General features: G+C 44.3%; 1 long non-coding RNA gene across 1 annotated transcript; it reads right to left on the bottom strand.

The window, feature by feature from the left end:
- Positions 1–1,454: 1,454 nt before the first annotated feature.
- LOC309346292 lies at positions 1,455–25,145 on the bottom strand. Its single transcript, XR_014158573.1, has 3 exons — positions 24,903–25,145; positions 13,665–13,804; positions 1,455–2,265 (listed from the first exon to the last, which is right to left on the bottom strand). It is a non-coding gene; the product is annotated as an uncharacterized lncRNA (long non-coding RNA).
- Positions 25,146–26,908: the final 1,763 nt, after the last annotated feature.

The following is a 26,908-nucleotide window of genomic DNA, read 5'->3' as shown; positions in this document are numbered from 1 at the left end:
CTGTGCCCTTTTCCAGGCTGTGCCTGAGGCACATACCCCTATCACCCAGCCCTAGTTATAATACAGGATTGGCTTGAAGGAAAATGAATCATACTGCAGATATCTGCAATGTGTTATAAAAATGCTCAGTGTATGAGACAGAAGGAAAAAAAGGTAGAGCGAAGAAGCTTCATGTCCCTTATGTTCTAATGAGATTCCCAACGTTTTTTCCCCTGGCAGGACTTCCATGCCTTTCCACGTAGCATGCCAGGCAGATGTTCAGCAGGTGCAGCTCATAACAATCCAGCTACATGACAGGTAAAGCTTTCTCACCTGTTCAATCTGTGTCTGCCATCCATTCCATTTGCTAAATTGTCAATAAAACAAGGAGGGTAAGCCTAAATACAATGGCCAGTATCCATTGCACTTGTTCCATTTGCATGAGGATTTACATTTGCAGAACAGAGCTTTCCCCTCTCTCCCCAATGATGCCCTGAAATCTGCTCCAGAGGTTTGGGGAAAACCCCAAAACAGATTTAGCGGGTGCACAGGGGAGAAGAGGGAAAGTTCCATTCCACAAGCAGAAACCTTTATGCTAATTGAGCGGTTTGCTTTCACTACATTGGATGCTCCCCACTTATGTTTCTACGCCAGCCTCAGTGCAAAGCAACGGGCAGAGGAGAAATCTAGGTTGTAATTCTATTCTGGCCGGTTGGCATCCTTAGGACAAAGGCTAAGAGAATGGTAATACAATTATAGGTGGCACTTAAGTTTTATAGTGATCGAGGGAGGTGAATGTCACCCCCTCCTAACTAAAATCACAGCAATTAAAGTCTACGGTCAATTCCGCCACCCCCCCTTTGGAAAAAGATGTGTGAAAGGAACTAGAGAAAGGTTTGCAGATGTCCGGAATGTTCCTGCGCTGAGGCTGCGTGTGGTCGTGTCTCTGGCTGCTTTTGTTACATACAGAATAGAAAGGCTAGTCCCCTAAATTAGCACTAATGTGAGGTCACTTAATTTAACCCTGATGGGAGGTCTTTTGGAAGGCTGGGGAGGGAAATAATCAGAACAGAAACAATGAGCAGCTAGGCCAAACCCAGAGATGGGCCTGTTGGACAGTTGTTATTTTTGGGTGGGTGTTCAATGTGGACAAAAGTAAACTATTGTCATGGGAGTAAAAAAAATGTAGCTACTTAAAGCAGCTGTGGAAACCTTTTTTTCACCTGCTGAGATGATGATTCTTCAAAACAGGTGCAAGGCCACCTACTGCTCACTGAAATGTTTATCTTCCCGAGTTTCAGTATGATTATCACAATTTACTGCTCATTTCATTGTAATTTTGCTATCAGATGTACACTCGCCTTGCAGTTTTCTGCTGAAAGGCAGCCTGGAAGTTGAGAGATAGAGAGAGCAAGCATCACTGGAAATGCAGACTAAGGGACAAAGTGCTTTTTAATCTTACAGTATATTCTAATTGGAAAACACCTGAAAACTCCCTGCTCCAGAGGCCACGCAATTGTAGCGGCCTACAGCAGTGGGGAAAGGGGCCAGCTAGAGTCAGAAAGTCTAGGTTGAGGGGTTAACAAAATGTGGCCTGAGAGCTTCATTCAGGTGGCCCACGTTGTGTCTGTGGATGTGTGGTTGAAGGCGAGAGACAGCAGATCCACCGCAACAAGTATTCCTTTTGGTCTTTAACTGTATTCTTATTGCTCCGTTTATTTCTTAAATTGCATTTTATTGCAATTTGATTTCTATAAGGATGGCATACAAGAAATAAAAGAAGCAATTAAAATGGAATTTAAAAACCGCACACATCTGGCACAGCGCACGGCAATTGCTACAACAAGCCGGAAAATCTTTAAGTAGTACACCAAGACCCTCAGCAATCTTCAAGTGGTCCAAACGATAACATTCAAAAGTGACCTGAGATGCAGCCAGAGGGCTGGAGGGATGACCTCGCTGTGTCTGAAGCTGCTAATGTGTACAAAGCCAAAGAATGAATGCTCAGTAAACAGGTCAATAGGAGGCATCCAGAATTGTTGTTGTTGGCATCTAGCTGTCTTGGGAGACAATGGAGGAGTGCTCCTTTGGGGATGAAGTCAAACCATTAGACAGTTGCATCGCCTGCTGTGGCTGTAAAGACCGATACAGGAGAGACATGTTTTGTTGCAGCTGGGGCAGATGAAGGCATCCGGTTGTGCTGCTGCAGGTGCACCATGGCGTTTCTTCTCTCTGGGCTCCTCCCAAGAGTCATCCCTCCTCTGGTCACTGTTGTGGATACACAACCTGTTGTGAGGGTAAAATGCAAGGAGTGAAGAACCAGGTGTCCCAACTTGAGCTCCTTGGTAGAAGGCATGATAGAAATGTGCTAAATAAAATCAGAAGAGGTGCCAGGGCTCAGGTCTGGGTGGAGCCTGGCAACTTGCCTTAGTAACCCAGGCTTAACCGGCTGCTGCTCTGGACTGGACTGATTTTCTGTGCTCTTTTATTTTACAAATGGCTTTGATTTTAAGGTTATTACACTTTTCTTGTAAAACTTCTTGCAAACCAATGCAGGGGCTAATGTGGAAAGGTGAGATCAGGGCCAGATTAGGACCTTTATAGGCCCTAAACACTGAAAATATGATGGTGCTTCTCCCCGCCCCCATGTAATTTAAAATAAAAACTATACTAAAAGTATACTCGTATGGAGTGGAGTGTAACAAAGTCTAACAAAGTTCTGCTTTTTCCCATGACAACTACTTCGAGGCTTGTTTTTTGAAGTATGAAATGCTGAATACTTTCCAAAAACAATTTCTTATTTTTGTGGGTGCACCCTTTGCTTTGCTGCTGCCCAAAGTAATAATAATAATAATAATAATAATAATAATAATAATTATTATTATTATTATTATTATTATTATTATTATTATTATTTATACCCCGCCCTCCCCAGCCGGGCTCAGAGCGGCTTACAAGCAATAATAAAAACAAGTTGAATGATAACAACTTAAAAACAAAATTAAAATACAACATTAAAATATTGAAACATTAAAATATTAAAATGTAGCCTCATCGCAGGAGGAGAAGGAAAGGAAAAAAGAAAGAGAGGGAGGGAGGGAATCAAATTAGCTCTAAGCCAAAGGCCAGGCGGAACAACTCTGTCTTACAGGCCCTGCGGAAAGAAACCAGATCCTGCAGGGCCCTGGTCTCATGAGGCAGAGCGTTCCACCAGGCTCGAGCCAGAGTTGAAAAGGCCCTGGCTCTGCTTGAAGCCAATCTAACTTCCTTAGGGCCTGAGACCACTAGGGTGTTGTTATTTATGGACCTTGAGGCTCTCCGTGGGGCATACCAGGAGAGGCGGTCCCGTAGGTACAAGGGTCCTAGGCCGTGAAGGGCTTTAAAGGTCAAAAGCAGCACCTTAAATCTGACTCTGTACTCCACTGGGAGCCAGTGTAGCTTGAAAAGCACTGGGTGAATATGCTCCCATGGCAGAGACCCCGTGAGGAGCCTCGCTGCAGCATTCTGTACCCGCTGGAGTTTCTGGGACAGCTTCAAGGGCAGCCCCGCGTAGAGCGAATTACAGTAGTCAAGCCTGGAGGTGACCGTTGCATGGGTCACTGTGGCCAGGTCGGGGCGGGAAAGGTAAGGTAAGCATGCTTATTGGTTAACTCGGCACTGGATGGGATATAAGTTCAAGCAATTATAGAGAAAGAAGACCTGCCCTTCCTACATCTCAGTGTGTGAGGCAGGATGCAATTGATTGGCACACTCTGCACATGCTCAGAAGCATCTACTTCATATCCACTTTTAAAAAAGAGTTTCAGCCTTACAGGAAAGTGGTGGTGCTAAATAGATATAGAGAAGAATTAAATACAGGGCAACTTCTGTTTCCTTACATACCTTTCTCTCTCTCTCTTACGTGGCTTGCAACAAGAGGAAGGGTTGGTTTTTTTTAAGAGGGAAAAACATAAACATGTTATTGACCACAGCCAGTAAACATCTTGGGCTATTTTGAAATCGCTAATGATAAAAGGGTGTGTGAACATCCGGCATACTGCACCACAGGGTTGCTCTGAACTCACCAGTGCAATTAAGGCGTCTTTTTTTGGCAAGACCTACAAATTGCCTCCACTGAGTTACATTAAGCAGAATTTCCTCTCTGGAAGGGCTGACAATGATTCAACATCGCCACCAGAGAAGCTCCCAGCACTCCGAATGAAACTTGCTCTATCAGCCCAAACCTAAAGCGGTGCTTGTCCAAAGGCGACAATCCATGTGTGGGCTTGCAATGGGAAATAGCCCAACAGCGATGCTGCCTTTTTAACTCTCTTGTTGGGAAATCCAAGTTTTCTTAGCATGCGTCCCATAGCACATTTTCCATGTTCTTCTTAAATTAACATTGGGACACAAAAGCCCTCTTTATACTACAAAAGGTTTATCGAGTTTCTATCAGTTTCACAGGGCTTATTCCTGGGAATTATAGCAGAGGCGGTTTTAAGGTTGGCGCAACCGGCGTGATGGCACTGGGCGCTGCAATGCATGGGAATAATGCTGTAGAATGGAGCAAGAGAGGCGAGGGCACGACTAATATTAGCATCGCACAGGGGACTGCTGAAATTTGAGAGCCCAATGTCTGACACATTATAATTTGGTGAGGATGCCGAAAATGTTCCGCTCGGATACCTCTCTCTTCTCAAGACTACAATGTCTAGGGCCCTTTGAGGGCAAAGAAATGACCTTTAAATCATCTTAAGGCTGCAGCAGTACTATAGACACTTTGGAATAATTTTTTGCTGAACTCTTTCTAAGGGCTCACCCACACTTTTGCTTGTGCCGTCCTGAAAAAGCACAGGACTTAGTTGTTTTCTGCACTTTTTAGGCCTGGGTCCGAGCAGTTTTAACGTTGCCACACTACTTTCCAAGGGAAAATCTGCTCTTTAGCCATTGATTGGAACAAATGGCAATCCAGGGAAACTCTAAATTGCTGTTTGTTCTGATTGAGTGCTAAAGAGTGTTTTTCCGAGGGGGTTGGGGAGCAGTAATCATGCATAGGATGTGTAGCTTTGAATGGAGGGGAGTGGAGGGTCAGCAGGTGACTCTGGAGGACAGGTGCTTCAACAGTGGTGGCAGGTACCCTGCAGGACAGGTGGGGTGGAGGCAGGGAGACTAACAGCCAATGAAGTCAGAGCCAATGACAAGCACCGTCCACTAATCCTGCTTCTGTCTCCATGTTTCTGCTTGCTGAGGTGTACAAGGGCAAATCTGGGTCTTAGGAGGAAGCAGACAACCAGGGGCTTCCTTTGGACTGGTTGTTAAGTAAGAAGACAGGCAAGCTTGGATGAATCAAGATGGCGGGGCAGTTCCTGGTTTGCCTTCAAGGACCACTGGACCTTCAAGGCTATGGTTTGAAGGCACATGCTGCCACCATCTGATCAGCACTTGTTGAAGCCTACAGGACTGAGTCCAGTCACCCCATGGGCATGGGAGTCCATCAATATTCATCTATATAAAAGAAATATACATATGCACACACTTTACAAGCCCAGAGTGGCTGGGGGAATCCCAGCCAGATGGGCGGGGTATAAATGATAAATTATTATTATTATTACTCTGTGAAAATGGATTTTCACTTTTGGGGATGAGTGTGCAGATTTGGAATGCAGTTATCCTTTAGTTTTCACATTTCTCCAAATTTTACGAGACAGTTCATGGCTCAAAAAGTGTACCAAAAATGTGTATGATTCAGTGCAAAAAATATATACATACTGTATTATGTGAACAAAATGCAAATTTTCATGTGGTTTAAAAACAATTAGCAGAATGATGGAGAAATGGGATGGAAGGGACTTTGAATGAACACAGGTGAAACTGCCATGAGCTGGAACCAAACAGATGTGTCCATTTCTCATTCAGGCAAAGGAGTGCAAAGAAACCGGGTTGAATGAAGAACACCTGGCATTTTAAAATGTATCAAAATGTAGTATTATTTTATTAAAATCAAAAGTATTTAATGCATTAATGACTTCAAGCATATCAATGTATATTTATGTTTTTCCTGGTTTGGAAAGACTTACAAAGTCCCCATCACCAAAATACTCATTGATTTATGACTTTTGTATTCCATCCTTCCTCCAAGAAAACTTTGAGGTTCCTCCACAACTACCCAATGAGGCACGTCAGGCTAGACTGAGACATAGTGATTGACTTAGTATCCCTTTGTGAGTTTTATGCCTGAGTGAAGTTTTTGAACCAAGGGTGCTTCCAGACAATTTGTTTCTTGAGCATCCATCAAGATATGTTTGCAGGGAGATTAGATGATGTTGCATCAATGTAAATCCCACACTTTCTGGGGCATTTCACCATAATTTTCCTTATCGCAAGAAGTCCAATCTTTTGGGGAAGCTGCTAGCTGCAGAAGAGATTCAAATCAGCTCTAATTGTGAAACCTGAGCTTGCTGGTATATGAATGAATCCCATCTGAAAAAAATCAACAGTCTGGAGGTGTCCTCAGTCTAAAGTCCACTTTAGATCCACCTTGGGCCTCTCTGTAATCCTGCTACAAACATTCTAAATATATTTATTTATCATTTCATTTTTTTAAAAAAATATTCCTACTTTTGCTTCAAGAAGTTCAGGGTAGGGTGATTCCCATTTTATCTGTACAACAAACCCATGAGATAGTTTAGGTTGAGAGAGTGTGCAATTCACCCATCTTAACTTAGTGAACTTCTGTTGTTGTTGTTTAGTCATTTAGTTGTGTCCGACTCTTTGTGATCCCATGGACCAGAGCACGCCAGGCATTCCTGTCTTCCACTGCCTCCCACAGTTTGGTCAAACTCATGCTGGTAGCTTCGAGAACACTGTCCAACCATCTCGTCCTCTGTTGTCCCCTTCTCCTTGTGCCCTCCCATCTTTCCCAACATCAGGGTCTTTTCCAGGGAGTCTTCTCTTCTCATGAGGTGGCCAAAATATTGGAGTCTCAGCTTCACAATCTGGCCTTCCAGTGAGCACTCAGGGCTGATTTCCTTCAGAATGGAGAGGTTTGATCTTCTTGCAGTCCATGGGACTCTCAAGAGACTCCTCCAGCACCATAATTCAAAAGCATCAATTCTTCGGCAATCAGCCTTCTTTATGGTCCAGCTCTCACTTCCATACATCACTACTGGGAAAACCATAGCTTTAACTATATGGACCTTTGTTGGCAAGGTGATGTCTCTGCTTTTTAAGATGCTGTCTAGGTTTGTCATTGCTTTTCTCCCAAGAAGCAGACGTCTTTTAATTTTGTGGCTGCTGTCACCATCTGCAGTGATCATGGAGCCCAAGAAAATAAAATCTCTCACTGCCTCCATTTCTTCCCCTTCTATTTGCCAGGAGGTGATGGGCCCAGTGGCCATGATCTTCATTTTTTTGATGTTGAGCTTCAGACCATATTTTGCGCTCTCCTCTTTCACCCTCACACTAGCCACTAGGAGCAAAGTGGGCAAGATAGGTGCATTCATGGTAAACCATTGCAGAAATAGCTAACTGAGTCCCCCTAAGATGTTTTGGGACTGCAACTCCTATCAGCCCTATCCAATATGGCCAATGGCCAGAGATGATAGGAGTTGTAGTCCAACAACATCTGAAAAGATAAGCTGGGTGTCCCTAGCTGACTGCATTATGTGAACTGTGCCAGTGGATCTATAGATCTGCTCTATGCTAGCTCATGTAATTTGTCGAGAACAAATTAGGTAACACATGACAAAGTGTTTTGAACATTTGAAATGTCTTGTGATGCTTTGGTTCCTAAAAGAAAGGTGGCTGCGTAGGAATGTGAAACATAATGAGTTGAAGGGTCAAAACACTTCGGGGGGCGGGGGAACCTCAGAAGAAGGAACTATTCTCATGTGCTTAAAAAAACCCACACAAATCAATTATCATAGCGTTGAAGGAAGAACCTCAAAGCAGGATGGAGCAAACTATAATGCCTCCAAACTGAGGTGTGGCCACCTCTCAGCACAACTGTGTCTTTTGATGTAAATTACAGGCACTGAAATCTGTGTACTAAATCTTCAGCTCCTTAAAATCCATCAAGTTTACACAGATGTCTTTAGGAATAGAAAAATCCATAGCAACAGAACGTCCCGGCGCTGCTTTTGCAGTCTTAATGCGCATCATGTACTAACTACAGGACTGTTCTGCTTCCGAAAAACTCAGCACAAAGGCAAGCGTAAGAAGGAGCAGCTCAGCGCTCAGTTTATTTTATGCAATCCCTGAACACGTTATGATTATTTCTAATTGCTCCTAATACGTTTCTACAAAATTGTTGTATTTATTATTGTTCACTTGGTATGTTGTGAGCCACTTTGACCATTATTGTAGAAAAGTGGCAAATAAATAAACATGATGGCGATGATTCTAAATGCATAACATCCAACCTTCTTAGGTAAAAAACCGGGATGCGTGGCTTCTGGGGCACACTCCTGGGCAAGTCACACAACCAGTGCCATGATGTTGCCCCCCCAAAAAAGTGCTTTTTTGGGGGGTGAGAGTGCAACGCACAATTACGGCACCCAAAATGTCTGCTGCAATGTCTCACAAAAAAAATGGAAGGTCCCGGGTTTTTCCCAGGACACTTGGTGGGTATGTAAATTCCTAGCTCTCAAATGTATGTTCCAGTATGTGACTGAAGGCACTTTATTTAAAGTCACGGGCTTTGAATGTCCCAAACCAGCTCTGCAGACTAACCATGGTTCACTTTCTGACAACAAGCCACAATGTGAAGCTGTAGTCATAGCTGTCAACGTTTTCCTTTTTTTAAGGGAAATTCCCTTATTCCGAATAGGATTTCTCGCAAGAAAAGGGAAAAGTTGACAGCTGTGGCTGTAGTTAGGGCGGGAGGCATCATGCCGAAGGAAGATTGCCTTTCCTCAGAGCTGGGAGGGTTCCCTCTAGTGATTTTGCAGCCATTATTCACTCTCTCCTGCATGGCAGAAGTATCAATAGAGGCCCTGAGGCCCTGGAATAACAACTTACTTTCCTCTAGGGTAGAGCACAGAGGAAAGAAACACCATGATGCATCTGTAACAGGGAAACCTGATGCCTTCATCTCCTGCATTGGTCTCTATAGCCACAACATATAGTCTCTGTAACTCTCCAATGGATTGACTTTACCCCGATGGCACACTCTTCCATTGTCCGAGACAGACAGATGCCAACAAGGATATATGGCCTACCAGACCTTCTTCAGTGTTATAATTCTGCTTCTTACTAAGAGGCGTAGCTAGAGAGCTGGGCCCCAGGAAAGCTACACTTGTTGCTCTGTCCTATCTACAGGCCCTAAACTGTCTCATGTGAACAGGCCCCCAGGAAAACCCAGAGGATGTTGTCCCACAGCCCCCGTGGACAACTATTTCCCCCATCACGACTCCATTCCAACCATCCTTGGAGTGTGACAAAGCATTTCCTGATTGCCAACCAAACTGTTGCAACTTGAACCCAATTACCCTATTGTCCTTCCCTCCATGGTTCTGGTAAACAGCAGTTATTCACCTCTTAAGATATATTTCAACTGCTGTCACCTTCTCCCCACCAGCCCCCCGGGCACCAATCGTCTCTGCATGTGACATGTGCCCATCAGCATTTCCTCATGTGTCATGTGCTCCAAACTGTAGCTGGAAATGAATGCGTTTTGGGTTTATTAAAATCACCCTTACATTTCATTTTCATTTTTAAAATAATCAACCTGGTTTGTGTGCAAGCGTGAATGCTCAGGTAAAATAAAACGACATTCACTCACATTCTGAGGTAATATTTCACAATGAGAACGTGAGTGGTAAAACAGGAAATCGTGGAACATTTCAAATATTTGTGAATTTTCTTTTGAGCTCTGAATATTAGCTAGTGTGGGGCAAATTGTTCAGCCAACAATGGTTGATAACCACAAGAATGATAGCATAGTTACCCCCCCCCCAAAGCCAAAGCAGATTGTTCTGTAAACAGTTTTACTGCCAACAAGGAAAAAATATTAACAGGGTACTGTAATTCCTTCACATGTACATAGTACAGTTTAAAGGCCTGGATGGAGCTAAGACCCCAAGGGACATAGAATCATATAATAAACTTATACCAGAAAGGGAAATTTTTCAAAGACACAAAAAATGAGAGATCAGTTTCTGAACGCAATCCCCTCTTGCTTGGCTTGTAGGCAGGTGCCTAAAGCATCTTGTGTATCTTTTGAACATCTTTCCCCATCATCTACAGTTCCCAGGAGGATGGAGTAAGAAGGGGCAATAAACAACAACCCTTATTTATCGCTAAACCACATCCTTGTAGCTTTTCCGAGATGAAAATATGCCTGTATTGCCTCAGGCACCTGCATGAATCTGTTGATCATGGAGACTGTATGTAGGGCAGCTGGCGACACCCTTCTCCTTCTCTGCTGCCGAACGTCCTCCTCTGTCCCTATCTCACCATGGAAATAAGGGTTGGGAACATTGCAAACCTCCAAGGCGAGAGGGCGAGTCAGGAAGGATTTATATGCATGGGATGCATATAGTTTTGTCATTTCTCTCTCAAAGCCACACACACACACACACACACACACAGAGAGAGAGAGAGAGAGAGAGAGAGAGAGAGAGCATCTGAAATTGCTTAGTGTGTCCATGTGTGACATTTTTTCTGCTTCCACTTTCCATCTTTTTTGCCATTTTTGAGTTATTAACTGTTCTATGCAATATCCCCCCCCCCCCCTTGATTGATCCAGAAAGCTCAACCACCACCACAAACCATTTACATCATGGGTGATCAGAAACAATACAGTGGTACCTCGGGTTAAGAACTTAATTCGTTCTGGAGGCCCTTTCTTAACCTGAAACTGTTCTTAACCTGAGGTACCACTTTTGCTAATGGGGTCTCCCGCCAGAGCACGATTTCTGTTCTCATCCTGAAGCAAAGTTCTTAACCCGAGGTACTATTTCTGGGTTAGCGGAGGCTGTAACCTGAAGCGTCTGTAACCTGAAGCTTCTGTAACCCGAGGTACCACTGTATCTTGTTACACTACCACCTTTTGCACAACATTACCTTGAATATAATGGCATGTATGTAGGTACTTATATAATAACTTTTTCCAAACAATGTACACCCCAGCTTTTAATTATTTATTTACTTGTTGCATTTATATCCTGCCTTTCTTCCAACGAGCTGAAGGTAGCACCTGCCACCATTTCTTCTCACAACAACCCTGCAGAGTAGGGCATGTTGAAAGAGATGGTGACTAGACCAAGGTCACCCCAATGAGCTGTGTGGGCATTTGAACCGGAGTCTCAGCAATCCTAGTCCAGCACTCTAACCAATACCCCACACCAATTCTACTACATCACGTTTGGGCTGTGTGTACACACTCCTGTTTACTGTGTAACCAGTGTGCTCTCACTGCTGGTTTGGGAAGCGGGGTACATTCGCCACAATCCATCTCTAACCTCATCTTTCTTATGCAATGCTACATTTCCTCCCCAAACCAGCTTTGTTCTGATCTGAGAACTTTGTGCTTCAACCCACATACATGCTGCTTTGAAATACACCTTTCCTGCAGTGGGTGGTTCTACAAGGATGACATCAACATAGGCATGCACTGAAGATGAGTGTCCCACTCACAGTGTGGACACAGAAAAATATACATACAGGTGGGCATGCACAGGTGAACAATTGGCTATGTATCTGCAGAGGACACCTGGATGAAGATGACATCTGAGTGGTTGGAGGGGTGGGGAAACCAGCCAGGCAAACCAGCCCCATCTCCACCCACTGCTGTGGACACATACAGCAGCGACTCAGATGCACATCAAAACCACAATAACATGTACAATGGCACACCGCTTTGAAGCAAATAAAAAAAGAATGACCTCACTGCATTCAAAGCTGGTAGTGTGTGCGTGGCCTTGCTCTACAATAATTTGCAATTTTATAATAATTCAAGCAGCTAAAGTGTGGGGGAACACAAACGGGTGAAATCTCAGAACATGGAGTTCGCATATTTAGAGCCACAGTACACGGTAGCATGTTGGATTTGCAGTAGAGAGATCTTCCATGGGATTCAAAACCCTGCTCAGCCATGGAACTCGCTGGGTTCCATATGACCTGTTTGCAAAGAGATCAGATGACATCTATATAATGGGCATCCATTCTGATTTGTTTGCAGGGAAGTTAGATGATGTTGCATCCAAGCCAGTGCTATTCCACACTTGCCAGTGCGTTTCCCCATCACTTCCTTCATTGCGAAAAGTCTGATCTTTTGGGGAAGTGGGTCTTTTGCGCAAGTCTTCCCAATCAACTATAATTGTGCAAGCTGAATTTGCCTGTATGCGATTCGATCTCAGCAAAAAAAATGGCAACTGTCTGGAAGCGCCCTGGGTGTGCTTCAGTCAGTCACTAACTGCCAGCTTAATAAGCCACCTCACAGGGTTGTTGTGAGGACAGAATGGAGGGGTCACTTTGTACACATTCCTGGATGCATTGGAAGACAGGTTGGCTTAAAATGTAATCAATAATCATGTGAGTGTTAAGTACTTAATTCGTTCCAGAGGTCCGGACTTAACCTGAAACTGTTCTTAACCTGAAGCACCACTTTAGCTAATGGGGCCTCCTGCTGCTGCCACACTGCCGGAGCATGATTTCTGTTCTCTTCCTGAAGCAAAGTTCTTAACCTGAAGCACTATTTCTGGGTTAGCAGAGTCTGTAACCTGAAGCGTTTGTAACCTGAAGTGTATGTAACCCGAGGTACCACTGTACAAGGAAGCACGCTGGTTGGCATGGCCCATAAATTCAGGGTCCAGGGCACAGCCAGTGTTATAGTAATATATTCCCCTTGAACGTTCAAAACATTGAAAACTATTCCCACATTTCCTCCTTTTTTGAAGAAGTTGTTGCCCCTGGTTAACTGAGCCAGGACCCAGTCCCAAATTCCTGAGACATTTGAAATAATATCAAATAAAGCACCCCTGAGAATATGCAGAGTGTATTTTATTCAATAATGAGTAACCCCAACATTCTCCACAGATTTGGGATCAAGGTTTCCAGGCCCATTCCAGCACCCCCTCCTTTTTACAAATTGTTGTTGTTTAGTCGTTTAGTCGTGTCTGACTCTTCGTGACCCCATGGACCAGAGCACGCCAGGCACTCCTGTCTTCCACTGCCTCCCGCAGTTTGGTCAGGCTCATGTTTGTAGCTTCGAGAACATTTTACAAATCACCTATTAGTGAAAGGTGGAGGTTGAAAGAATATCCTAGAGATGCAATAACCTGCCTTACACTGAGTCAGTACATTGGTCCATAGAGTGCAGTGTTTTCTACATGACTGGCAGCAACACATTAGGATTTCGGAGGGGGGACATTCCTACCCGTGTGGAGGTGCTGGGGATTGAACCTGGGACCTTCTGCATGCAAAGCAGATGCTCTACCACTGAGCTACGGCCCTTCTGGCCCTCTGGAGTGGGGGGCAGGTTGGTTCTTCTCTTTAAAAACAGGATTTGTTTCCCTATGTTTCTAAGAGCTGTGGGCAAACAGAAGACAAGGAGCAACTCCTCCTATGAAAGAAACAGAAGGGGTGTGTCCTAATGGATTTGGTTCCATTTGAAATGAGATTGCTTTAAATAACCTCCCTCGCCCAGGCCTCCCGATCTGTGACCAATCCTGAAACATTGGCCCAAACATGACACATCACAGTACCTGCTACAACTGATGACAGGTGGACTTCCTCAGGTAGCCAGGCAGGCTGGGGCTTGCTATCCTGGGTGGGGCTCCTTCCACCTCTCCTTTCAGAGCTGCCTGAATGTCGTCACAGCATGTCAAAGCCGAGACCAATAAGGCTGAGAGGGGCCAAGGAAAAAAAGATAAAAGGAAAGAGTAGTACAGTGGTACCTCGGGTTAAGTACTTAATTCATTTTGGAGGTCTGTACTTAACCTGAAACTTTACTTAACCTGAAGCACCACTTTAGCTAATGGGGCCTCCTGCTGCCGCCGCGCTGCCAGAGCACGATTTCTGTTCTCATCCTGAAGCAAAGTTCTTAACCTGAAGCACTATTTCTGGGTTAGCAGAGTCTGTAACCTGAAACGTATGTAACCTAAAGCGTATGTAACCTGAGGTACCACTGTATACATTCCATCACTAGTAGTATACTGTACATTTGAAGCTCATGGCTTCCTCTCCCAAAGAATCCTGGGAACTATAGTTTACCCCCCCCCCCCCACATAGCTACAATTCTTAGCATGCTTAATAAACTGCAGTTCCCAGGATTCCTTGGGGGGAAGCCATGTGCTTTAAATGTATGGTGTGTGTGTATGACAATGTATACACCCATTATTGTGGATGCTGCCGTAGATTTAATGCAGATCCAATGCTCATTTAAAGCACAAATAGGATTTCCATCAAAGAATCATGGGAACTGTTGTTTGTTAAGAATGCTGGGAATGACACCTACATGAGGGGAAAACTGCAGTTCCCCAGATTTAGGGGCAGGGATCATGTTTGTACATTGCATATGCTTTAAAAATATGGTGCGGATCTGCTCTCAATCTGCTCTCAATGAGCAAGCGATGCTTTTCATGACAGCTAGTTAAACATGATCATCTGATCACATAATCTTCTGGTTCTGCTGCTTTTTATTTCTGTGATTATGTTGGCTTAGTGCTAAGTTTTATTGTGCTTTATTGCTTTTAATTGCCTTGAGGTCATTTGTAGCAAAAGGCCAGGTGTAACATAGCAATCTTATGTATGCCTTCTCAGAAGTACAGTGGTACCTCGGGTTACAAACACCTCAGGTTACAAACACTTTGGGTTACAGACTCCACTAACCCGGAAGCAGTACCTCGGGTTAAGAACTTTACCCCAGGATGAGAACAGAAATCGCACGGCGGTTTCAGGTTAAGAACGGACCTCCGGAACGAATTAAGTTCATAACCAGAGGTACCACTGTAAGTCCCACCAAGATCAATGAGACTACTGCCAGGTAAGTGTGTACAGGATGGCAGCTTGGATGCTATAAATGACTAAAATAAAAAGTTTTCAGCTCTGTATTTCTGGTGGCTGTGGCCTGCTATCATGCCTTGGACCCCTCCTCGTGTACCTCTAGCTTTTCCCTCCAGGACTTGCCATGTGCCACCCCATCTTATGTAACATAAGAAGAGCTCTGCTAGAGCAGGTCATCAGACCTTGGTGCAATGACAAACTCTGCTTGCCCTGGATGAGCACAGGTGGGGTGTCAATATTTTTGAGGTGGCGAAAGGTACCCATATGGTGAACAAACCATAACATTGGTTCCTAGTTAGTCTAAACTCTCTGTACTGGAGAAGTGTGACAAGCCACAGTTTTCTTAGGGCTGTCCTTTCCCCTAGCAAATTTCCTTTGTTTTTCAAGGAGTAGAAGTACCCATTATCTTCCACCTGCGTCACTGAGGCACTGGAGGGACTCTTGGCTTTTTTGCACAATAGTGCCCGAAAGGGACCCAGCCGAAGGGGAGGGGGGTCACAGTGGAAGGGGTGAAATTACGGGCACACGTGGAGTTCGTCCGTGACACCCTGTGGAATCCGCAGCCGCAGGAGGATCACTCCGCCGAGAGAAGCAACAAACATGTCTCAAGTTTTACAAAACGGGCTGGAAAGTTTTTTACAACCGCAAAACAACCATTGTATAAGAGAGATCAAAGGCGAGGTTAAGAGCTGAAGGAGGCAACCTAAGCTGCTGCCATGGGGCATGTGCTGGCAGCCTACAGGCACAAAGAAGGAATGCTTCACTCGTGCCCGGCCATTACTCAACTGCCTCAGTTGATCCTGATGGGATTTAAGCTTCTTCACTAACAACATCTCTGGTGTTGCTTTGGCTGATGTTGCAAGACAACCGTTGGGTAGCAAGGAGTCCACCATGGGCCTCTCTTCAGGGGCATGTGAGGTGTTAATTTGGGGATCCAATCATGGTGTTGTACCCCACCCCAATCTCCAAGCAGTACAGTGGTACCTTGGGTTCAGGTTAGAGACTCCGCTAACCCAGAAATAGTACCTCGGGTTAAGAACTTTGCTTCAGGATGAGAACAGAAATCGTGCTCCAGTGGCGCGGCAGCAGCAGGAGGCCCCATTAGCTAAAGTGGTGCTTCAGGTTAAGAACAGTTTCAGGTTAAGAACGGACCTCCGGAACGAATTAGTACTTAACCCGAGGTACCACTGTAAAGGTAAAGGGACCCAGGCTTCGTGTTTTCTTTGGAATGAGGCACAGTTTTCTTTGGAATGAGGCATGAAGTCTTTGGGATACAGTATAAGGTTTATTTACACATATGTACAATCTGAGCCTATGAAGGAGGATTTCACAACATTCACACCCCACAACTGCAGCCTTGGATTCAAACAGAAGTCAAGCATTGCTTTGTCTCTCTGTCTTCCACTAGCTTGTTGCTTTTCCTTTGGCCCACATCACTGCCAACTCTGCTCTCAACTCTCGCTTTGTCCTTCTAAACGTTCACTAGTTGAGGGAGTCCAAATCTTGGGGGAGCCATCTCCCCCATTTGCCATCTCACACAGAGCCGTTTTCCCCTTAATGGCCAACGCCCAAGCAATCACCTCAGCAGGCTTATATTTTAATACTTGCTAGATCCAGGGGTTAGAATAAGGGTCTCAGAATACAGCCTATTTAATTCCATAATTCATTAGTCTTTTCCATAGTGGATAGTGAGGTGGAACCCGAACTGTAGTGGAACAGAAACAGTGCTAATTAGTGACAATTCATAGAACTTAATACCGCATTCAGCATTTAACAGATTTTGGTTATTTCAGTAAGATAAACTTAATGATGTTGCGTCTTCCCCTCCCTTCTCCCTCCTCTTTTCAGCTACTGCATATGACTATCTTCCGCCCACTGTATAAAAACGCTACATATTTTATTGTACAAATATGCTATCCATTGGTATCTGTTAGTTTATCTATTTCTAATAAACATATGGTTTATTTATTTCCTTTTTAAACCTTATTTTTGAATATTTCCCCCCAAAGATGGTATATTTCCGCATGCAAATCAAAATGTTTTTGATACTGCATTTTCTTTTATATAAATAACAAAATTATTTAGGGGAAAAATGAAAGAGCACTGATTGCCCTGAATCCAGGGTAGGACAGAAGTTGCCTCCTTACACTCCTACCCAATCTTTATGATACCAATCCTAATGCTACCTGGGCCCTGCAATCATGCTTCACATTTGCTCACCAGGAGAAGAGGCCACAGTTCACCCTGATAGATCACTATCACCCTTCCATTTAAGTGACCTTTGGACAAACCTCCTTTTAGCTCCTTGTGACTCTGGACACTGCAGGGTGTGTAAAAGGGGGGGGGGATCCCTTAAGGAAATGACTGTATGTGTAAGGAAGGTGTTCATGAACAGCAAGTAAATGCTTCTCAACTTAAAAACAGCTGTTCTTCGATATGCTCGTTTCTGGATAGTAATAAAGAAGGCTGATCGTCGAAGAATTGATGTTTTTGAATTATGGTGCTGGAGGAGACTCTTGAGAGTCCCATAGACTGCAAGAAGATCAAACCTACCCATTCTTAAGGAAATCAGCCCTGAGTGCTCACTGGAAGGACAGATCGTGAAGCTGAGACTCCAATACTTTGGCCACCTCATGAGAAGAGAAAAGACTCTGGAAAAGACTCTGATCTTGGGAAAGATCAAGGAGAAGGGGACACAAGGAGAAGGGGGCACAAGGAGAAGGGGACGACAGAGGACGAGATGGTTGGACAGTGTTCTCGAAGCTACCAGCATGAGTTTGACCAAACTGTGGGAGGCAGTGGAAGACAGGAGTGCCTGGCATGCTCTGGTCCATGGGGTCACGAAGAGTCGGACACGACTAAACGACTAAACAACAACAACAACAGTCCAGTAGACACTAAAAGGTACATAAACACTGACGCTTGGTAGCAGGGTTCCCCGAAGAACTAATGACTTCACATCTTTGAACACCCTGCACACCATGAGCTATTTGTACAAGGCCAGCCAGCAGTAGAGGCAGAGCATAGCTGTAGCAGGAAGTAGCCAATGGTAACCTTATCCTTCATGAACCTGCCAAATCCTCTTTCAAAGCCATCCAAGTTTTTGGCCGCCACCACATCTTCTGGAAGCCAAGTCCGTATTTTAGCTATGTGCTGCTCTGCTGCCTTCAAGACCAAGCCCAGTGCCCTGCCAGTCCCACCAGCGGCAACCAAGTGAGCAGCCGTTCCTTAGCACTCAGTGGAAGGCCTGTAAATGAGGTCAAAGGAGAGTGAGACAAACACTCTGGTCCCAACCTGTTATTAGGTAGTAATAATCAGTAAAGAGGACCAAGGCAGACCTGAGGCTATCCGGTCGCTGCCCAAGCAGGCCACTCGATGGAGCCCAAGGAAAGTACAGAGATTAACAAACAACTTAATTAAAACCAATCTAGTAATTAAAATGAGAACAAGTTGTTTGTTTTTGCAGCCACCTTTCTTCTTCTTTTTTTGCAAAAGTAATCTGCATAGAGGAGGAAGCAGGAGTTTCATTGCATAAAATGTTAATGCTGTTGTTGTTGCTACTGCTGCTGCTGCAGTTTGGCATGACTATATATATTACATTGCACTGGGATTATTACCTTGTCTTGGAGGTGACTGCAGGATATTGGCTGTGGGGCATCTTCAAGGACAACGCCCATACCTTCCCGGGTGCTCTTAGAGGCTGTTGCAAATTTATTTTTGAAAAGGAAAGAAAAGAGGCCAATTACAAGCAAACACATTATAATTGTAATCCATTTATTCAAAAAAAAATTTGCATTCCAATTCCCCATGCACTTGAGGCAGCGTGGATTGATTAAAGAAATAAAACAATCAACCTAAATTAGACTGTGTGCCTGTAGACCTACAATGAGAAATTGCACCGTGTGGGAGCGGAGCGCTTTGCGGCAGCTCTGGAGCATGAAGGGAGCAGGAAGAAGGGAAAATGGGCAGGGCCAGAAGCTGCTCACATACCCTCCAACATTTCTCTGATGGAAATAGGGACGTCCCATTACTATTTATACCCCACACATTTTACTGAGTTGCTCCAGCCACTCTGGGCAGCTTCCAACATATATAATAATAAAACATTATACATTTTAAAAAACCACTTCCCTATATAGTACAGTACGTTTCCGAGCACAATTCAAAGTGTTGGTGCTGACCTTTAAAGCCCTAAACGGCCTCAGTCCTGTATACCTGAAGGAGCGTCTCCACTCCCATCGTTCAGCCCGGACACTGAGGTCCAGCGCCGAGGGCCTTGTGGCAGTTCCCTCATGGCGAGAAGTGAGATTACAGGGAACCAGACAGAGGGCCTTCTCAGTAGTGGCGCCCGCCCTGTGGAACGCCCTCCCATCAGATGTGAAGGAAATAAGCAGCTATCTTCTTTTTAAAAGACATCTGAAGGCAGCCCTGTTTAGGGAAGTTTTAAATATTTAATGCTGTATTGTTTTTAACACTTGACTGGAAGCCGCCCAGAGTGGCTGGGGAAACTCAGCCAGATGGGCGGGGTATAAATAAATTGTTGTTGTTGTTGTTGTTGTTGTTGTTGTTGCTGCTGCTGCTGCTGTTGCTGTTGTTGTTGTTATTATTATACAGTACAGGATTACCTTCAGATGACTCAGATAACTCCATACCCTCCAACATTTCTCCAATGAAAATAGGGATGGCTTCTCTAAATCACGGACATCCAGGGAAAATAGGAACACTTGGATGGTCTGTGCTCACCAAAACTCTGGTGGCGGGGTGGGGTGGCAACCGAAGCAGCCCCCTGAAAAGGCAGCTTCCTAAATTTCCAAGAGGCAAAGTGCTGCTGGGGATACAGGGATAGGCACAAGAAGACGGGATCTGGAACTAGGAAGAAGTGGAGCAGTGTAAGAGGGGGAAAGTAAGATGCAAAACTGCAGGTCAGGGATTGGGAAGCACCTATAATGAAATTAGGCAAAGATTAATAGTGGGATGAGGAGGAGATTAATTCTTGTGAAATGGTTAATAAAGTCCAGTTACTAAATAAATGTATTTCTAAAACATACGCACGCACACATATATGCATATAATGTTGACTGTGCCACAGCGATGAAAGAAGAAGAAGAAGAAGAAGAAGAAGAAGAAGAAGAAGAAGAAAATTATTTATACCCCGCCCATCTGGATGGGTTTCCACTCTGGGTGGCTTCCAACAAAATACTAAAATGCAATCATTAATCAAATATTAAAAGTTTCCCTAAAAAGGGCTGCCTTCAGATGTCTTCTAAAAGTCCGATAGTTGTTTATTTCTTTGACATCTGGTGGGAGGGTGTTCCACAGGGCGAGCACCACTACCGAGAAGGCCCTCTGCCTGGTTCCCTGTAACTTTGCTTTTTGCAAGGAGGGAACCGCCAGAAGGCCCTCCGTGCTGGACCTCAGTGTCTGGGCAAAAAGATGGGGGTGGAGACTCTCCTTCAGGTATACTGGGCCTTTTAGGGCTTTAAAGGTCAGAATTGCAAAGATACGTTTGCCCCAAACCTTGAAATCCTGAAAATGAAGGCTGTTTTTACAAGAGATGTCTTTCAGAAAACATGTCAGGAGCATTTCTGTTTGCAAAGTCTTCTTCAGTGGCATATAGTTGGAAAAGAGTATCTCCTCCTGCTTTGGGCTCACAGGGCAATATCACAGTGTGATATCTTATGCTGCTGCAGACTTTTGTAGTTTAAGATAATTAGTTGGAGGTTCTTCTGCAGCTACAGCAGTTTCCAAGCCCCAACAACTCTGGAGTCCTCACTCTGCGCTGCTCTCATGCCTGTATTAATTAATTAATTAATGCCAGCATAATTCTGGTCAGGGCACACCTTAGGGGATCAGTAGATCTGTTTTATATTTTAGCAGCATTGCTTACTAATTTCTCCTCCCAGGGCTCTTCCTGTGACAGTCACTCTTCTCGTTGGTCTAGTTCATTCTCTCTCTCTCTCTCTCCTCTGCTTTTACTAGGGGTGGGATTCTGGGTGGCTGGTTGAGATTTTATTGTTGTTGTTCTCCTACCTTAATGTTGAAAGGAGGCCCTAGAGATGGGATGGGAGTGGATTACATCAGATAAAAAGGATTAAATTGTCATTGCTGGAATTAAGAGCTACACTAAGTTGCTGTGGGGAGAAAGAAAAAAAAGAGCGAGAGAAGGAGGGAGAAAGGATTGCCGAGGAATTATATTTTCCAATGAATTATTTTCCCACAAGGAAAGGGTGTTGAAAAGGGCCATTGAAAATGGGGCACCATCGACTCTTGTGGGAGGATGAACCAAATGAGAAGTTCCCCCCATGGAGAAGTCCATTATTGGTTCATGATTGGCTAAACTGGGCCTGAGGATGGCATTTTCTGAAAATATCCACATGGATCTTTTCCCTAATTCCTGTCTTACTCCTCAATCTCTATGAGTTTTTGCTGGTTCTGCTAAAAATGATATCTATCATATCATGCACATATAGACGCCAAGTTTCCTATGCACATATGAACAGATGCATACAACATCTAACTCTTAAAATACTTACATACTGTAAAATTACACTGCAGAACTATAGTAACACATGGGGCATATATTATATGTAATATATGCAATTTCCCCTTCCTGTATAATTTTGCATAAAATTATGTTTTTTTATCAAAAAGAGAGAGAAAGAAACAGCAACCATGAGTAGCTAGGACAGAAGTGGCCACTTGGTATAAGAGGCAGTCTGATACAGGCAGCGTTTGAATGGGTTTGAACTGCTAACATCATGTTTTTAACCTGTTTAAAACTGATAACCCCTTCTTCTAACCCCTTCTTCCCTAATAGGAGTCGCTTCCCACCTTTTAGTTTTATTTACTTATTTAACAATATTTAAATATCACTTAATTAAAAGAAGCTCTAAGCCGTTTCCATAAAACATCAGAAAATGTTTGTTCCTCGCAAGTGGTGTGAGAGATCTACGAGTCCTGGCTATGAGACAGCCTATATGACTGGCTCTTAAAGCTGGTTGCTATCGTGATCATAAACACAGTCGGCGGTATAAAGGGAACTGGACTTCTCTGCACAAAGATGCCCAAGGCTCTTAGTTGCCAGCACCTTCCTGCTTGTGCCAAAGTGACTCACACATAGGACTGTGCTGTTGCCTAATTACATCTGAGCAGGTTATGTGTTGTGTGTGCTGCAGAGGGGTGGGGTGGGGGGCGGGAGTGGGAGGACATAACAAGGGCATCTCCCTGTCCGCAGGAGTGGAATGGTTTGGCTCTTCCCAAGTTGACGTGACATTTTGCATCATTCCCACAACGTCTTACAAGTCTCCCCAACATCATCATGTCAGCTGATCCACACTGGCTTTGACTGATGGACTTTGGTGGCATTGTTAAGGGTGCTGTGGGCATTCCTGCCCCTTTTACGCTATCTAGGGCTTTATTAGAGTAGCATATGTACATATAGGGGCTCTCCAGGTGTCCTTTTTATTTTGCATTTATGATGATTTGTGCCCGTGATGGTGTCAGAGTGGTCATACACCATAGCTGTCAACTTTTCCCTTTTCTTGCGGGGAGTCCTATTCGGAATAAAGGAATTTCCCTTAAAAAAAGGGAAAAGTTGACAGCTATGTCATACACAGACCTGTTTTCAATGCTGTTTGCATCTGCAAAAGTGATGGGGGCGGGGGAGGGGGAGGGGAGAGAGATAGTGCTTCCTTCCCAATCTGTGCATCTCTCATTGCTTCCTGCTGAAATCCTGTAACTTTTTATACCACAAATATTCCGGTTTTCTTTCTTCTTCTTGTCCTGCTTGTTTGATTGCAAGAGTCCCCCTCCAGAGGGCAATAATGCAATAACATTGGGAAAGCATCACAGAGAACTAATAAAGGGGAATGGTATGTGGGTGGTCCAGTATAAATTCACCACTTATTGCATCAATGAGCTGTTGCAGAATGCACTGAGGGTGGGGAGAACTCAGTCTGGGGGCCCTCATGGGAAATGGCAGTGAATGTAGATGTGAGGTATTTCCCTTCCTTGACACAGAGCATATCAGAGTACAGGTGGATCTGCCCATTACTTCATTAAATCTATTGAAGTTATTGAAACAAATTCGCAAGAACAGGCCACCTGAAGCACACATTAAAACCACCCACCCACTTTTTGAGTCTATTAGTTTGTTATTCACATTTTACAATCTTTGCAGCACTCAATACAGATACAGTGGTACCTCAGGTTAAGTACTTAATTCGTTCTGGAGGTCCGTTCTTAACCTGAAACTGTTTTTAACCTGAAGCACCACTTTACCTAATGGGGCCTCCTGCTGCTGCCGCGCTGCCGGAGCACGATTTCTGTTCTCATCCTGAAACAATGTTCTTAACCTGAAGCACTATTTCTGGGTTAGCGGAGTCTGTAACCTGAAGCGTATGTAACCTGAAGCGTATGTAACCTGAGGTACCACTGTAATCGTCCTTATCTCACGCCTTTAATTTAGCAGCTACAGCAAAACTTCAATATTTGGTGGCTGTCCAGCCATTTTGGTCAGACGAAAACACCCAGTAAGAACTCTGACAGAGATTTAGAGAAAGAACAGCAACATGTCCCACACCCTGGTCCAGATGGCAGTACAGGTGAGGAGGAGGAGGACCGGGAGATGCTGCTGCCTGCTTGCTCGTTGTTTCTCTTCCTGGCCAGCAAGCAGGTGACAGCAATGATGAGACAGAGGAGGAGGAGGGGGAGCTGGTGATCATGGCAGTGAGGAGGTAGACTCAATTAGTAGTTGAGGGCGTGGAGGGGGGTTCCCATGGAGCTGGCCCTGCATCCACTTCTCCTAACCCATAAAGCAAGGATGACTGAAGTCTAGTCCTCCAGATGTTGCTAGACTACAACTCCCATCATTCTTGACCCATGCCCATGCTGACTGAGGCTGATGGGAGTCGGAGTCCATCCAACAACATCTGAAGGACCACAAATTGACCACTCTTGCTTTATAGGCTGAGAGAAGTGAATACAGGAACAGCTTCAGGTCCCACTTTTGTTGCACTGTGTTGCAAAACAGCCTCCCCACATGCCCTGGTCAACAATAAACCCACCATGGGATGCACTATGATTGGGTCGATGGCATGCTGCAGAATCACACTGGCAAGAAAAACCCCCAGCAGTTGGAGGGGCTGTTAGAGAACGGAACTGGAATTGGAATATAGGGAAATGATGACGTGTAAAGCTCGTATGTTAGTTAAAGCTATGGTTTTCCCAGTAGTGAAGTAGGGAAGTGAGAGCTGGACCATAAAGAAGGCTGACTGCCAAAGAATTGATGCTTTTGAATCATGGTGCTGAAGGAAACTCTTGAGAGTCCCATGGACTGCAAGAAGATCAAACCTATCCATTCTTAAGGAAATCAGGCCTGAGTGCTCACTGGAAGGACAGATCCTGAAGCTGAGGCTCCAATACTTTGGCCACCTCATGAGAAGAGAAGACTCCCTGGAAAAGACTCTGATGTTGGGAAAGATGGGAGGGCACAAGGAGAAGGGGACGACAGAGGACGAGATGGTTGGACAGTGTTCTCAAAGCTACCAGCATGAGTTTGACCAAACTGTGGGAGGCAGTGGAAGACAGGAGTGCCTGGCATGCTCTGGTCCATGGGGTCACGAAGAGTTGGACACGACTAAACGACTAAACAACAACAACAAAGCTCGTATGCTCCTTGTTTGTCCCCAGTGTGTTACGTCCTCCTTACTCAACGCTGCAACCCAAATGAAGATCTGAGTGAGTAAGCATCTGGCTCACAGTTATTGCATGCATGCAAATAAGCTCTGATATCAATCCCCCCTCCCACTCCACACAGACTCTGATTGCCAAAACAGTCTTCTGCCAATCAAGATACGAGCAATTTGGTTGTGACTCACAAGTTATCTTCCCATTCAAGATTAGAGGTGGAAGGTTGCTCAACTCCAGTTTTAGCTCACCATTTCAGCCACTGTGCAAAAGATGACGTTTCGTATCAAGGTGCAGCCTTGGAGATAACCCCAGTACATTTGAATGTCCTATTTCTGAAATCTGTTTGCTCAGGAAAGGAAGTGGGGGTGCCACTGGAATGCCACTGGTGGCACAGCCCCTCCTCTGCACGCAGAAGGTCTCAGGTTCAACCTATGGCGCCTCCAGGCCGGTCTCAGAGAGGACCCCAATTTGAAATACTGAGCTGCTGCCAGTCAGTGTAGATGGTACTGAGCTAGATGAACCAATAACCTTGTCATGTGACAAAGACACATGAGAGCAGAAGCAGCAAAGCAGGCAGGGAAGTGCTGGGACTGCACAGTCGTTTGGGCCTACAAAAGTTATTCAGGCTAACTGTTGAGTCATTCTGACATGTGACGTAGTAGCCGGTTTCACTTTGTGTTCTCTGTAAGATGTCAGTGAGAGTCAGTCTGCTTCAGTTGTGAGCAGAGTCAGTGTGTAATCTCAGTCAAACTGTTTGGAACCATGTGTTTATGAAGAAGTTTATTTTATTTTTATTTTTTTAATATAATATTTATTGAAGTTTCAAATAAAACAAATACACAAAAAGACAGAAAAAACACAAAACAAGTATACTTTCAGTCCTTATTTTCTTATACCTTATTTCCCACGACTTCCTCTCGCCTCCCCTTCTTGTATTCCAATTCCAAATGTTAGTTCAACAAGTTCTTAAGTTTTTACCTTATTTCATTGTTATATCAGTCCTTCTACTTAAACCCTTTTTTCCAAGGTCGACCCAGATTCCCTTCCACGAATTTCCCAATTTTATATCAATAGCAAACCAAAAATACAAAATAAGAAATATCAAAGAAAGTATTTATGCAACCTTTGGATTGATCAAACCCCACCCTCCCTTTCCCGGTTTCGATCCCCAAACCAATGTCCAACAGTCCATATTTTATCAGCCTGGCGATCTCACATCAGAGGCTTTTAAGTCTCTCTCAGTTCCTCTTTGCCGGTTCTTTGGATAGTCCTTCATATTGAGGCCCGAGTCTCGGAGGAGCACAATCCCAAAAAAGTCCATATTTCTTCCGGCCAGGCCTCCATGTTTGGAAAAATTCATGAATTTAAATGTCCCAAGCGCTCGAACATCCATCTTAATCAAATTTGTAATCCACAAGTCTTCAGGTCTCCATCTAAATAAGTCTCTCCATTCTTCCTTCTCCAATTCAAGCCAAATCTTCATTATCCAGTTCTTGTTTTCCTTTGTAACCTTCCTGCCAGGCCTCTGGCCTTCCTTAGCCTTCTGCAACATTATAACTCCTCCTTCCTTTCCCTCCAGATCCTCATATTTCTCTTCCACTTTCTCAGATTTGTCAAGTTTCTTTCCCTGCTCAGCTGCAAAGTCTTTTATTTCCGCTACAGGGGCTTTTGGTTCATAGACAAAGACTTGAGTCAAGTCCCTTCCATTTCCAGTAAATTTGTTTACTGTTTCATTCAGTCCCAGGACCCCTGTAGCCAAAATATTACTTTGTTCTTGAAGCTTTCCCAGGAGATAAAAAGTCTTGTTCAACTCAGTGAACAAAAGTCTTGTTCAACTCAGAACCCGGTCCCTGCTGAGCCGATTCCCTCCGGAGCTCGGAGGGAATCCGCCATTAGACGTTGGCGCTAACCCGGAAGTCCCCTGAAGAAGTTTATTTTAATTCAGTAAAGCTTTTATTCTTTAAAACTCTGCATTATTAATTTACGCTGCGCCTCAAACCTGACTTGGTACAAGGCAGCTTCCTAGGTTCCTGTGATTCAATCCATTGTACCACAGTCCAGGGTGACTCTCTGCTTTGATGTCTCTCCGTTTCTCATTTTTCCATTCTTCAGTTCTCCACATTCCAATATCATCATCATCATCATCATCATCAATTATTTATTTATACCCTGCCCATCTGGCTGAGTTTCCCCAGCCACTTTGGGCAGTTTGCAGTTCCCCCCTGCTTAAAAAAAAAAAAAAAGGAACCATGAA

This window comes from Podarcis erhardii, assembly GCF_964252035.2.
Source record: "Podarcis erhardii genome assembly, chromosome: 7".
NCBI lineage: Eukaryota > Metazoa > Chordata > Lepidosauria > Squamata > Lacertidae > Podarcis > Podarcis erhardii.
This window is presented reverse-complemented; position numbering and strand designations above follow the sequence as displayed.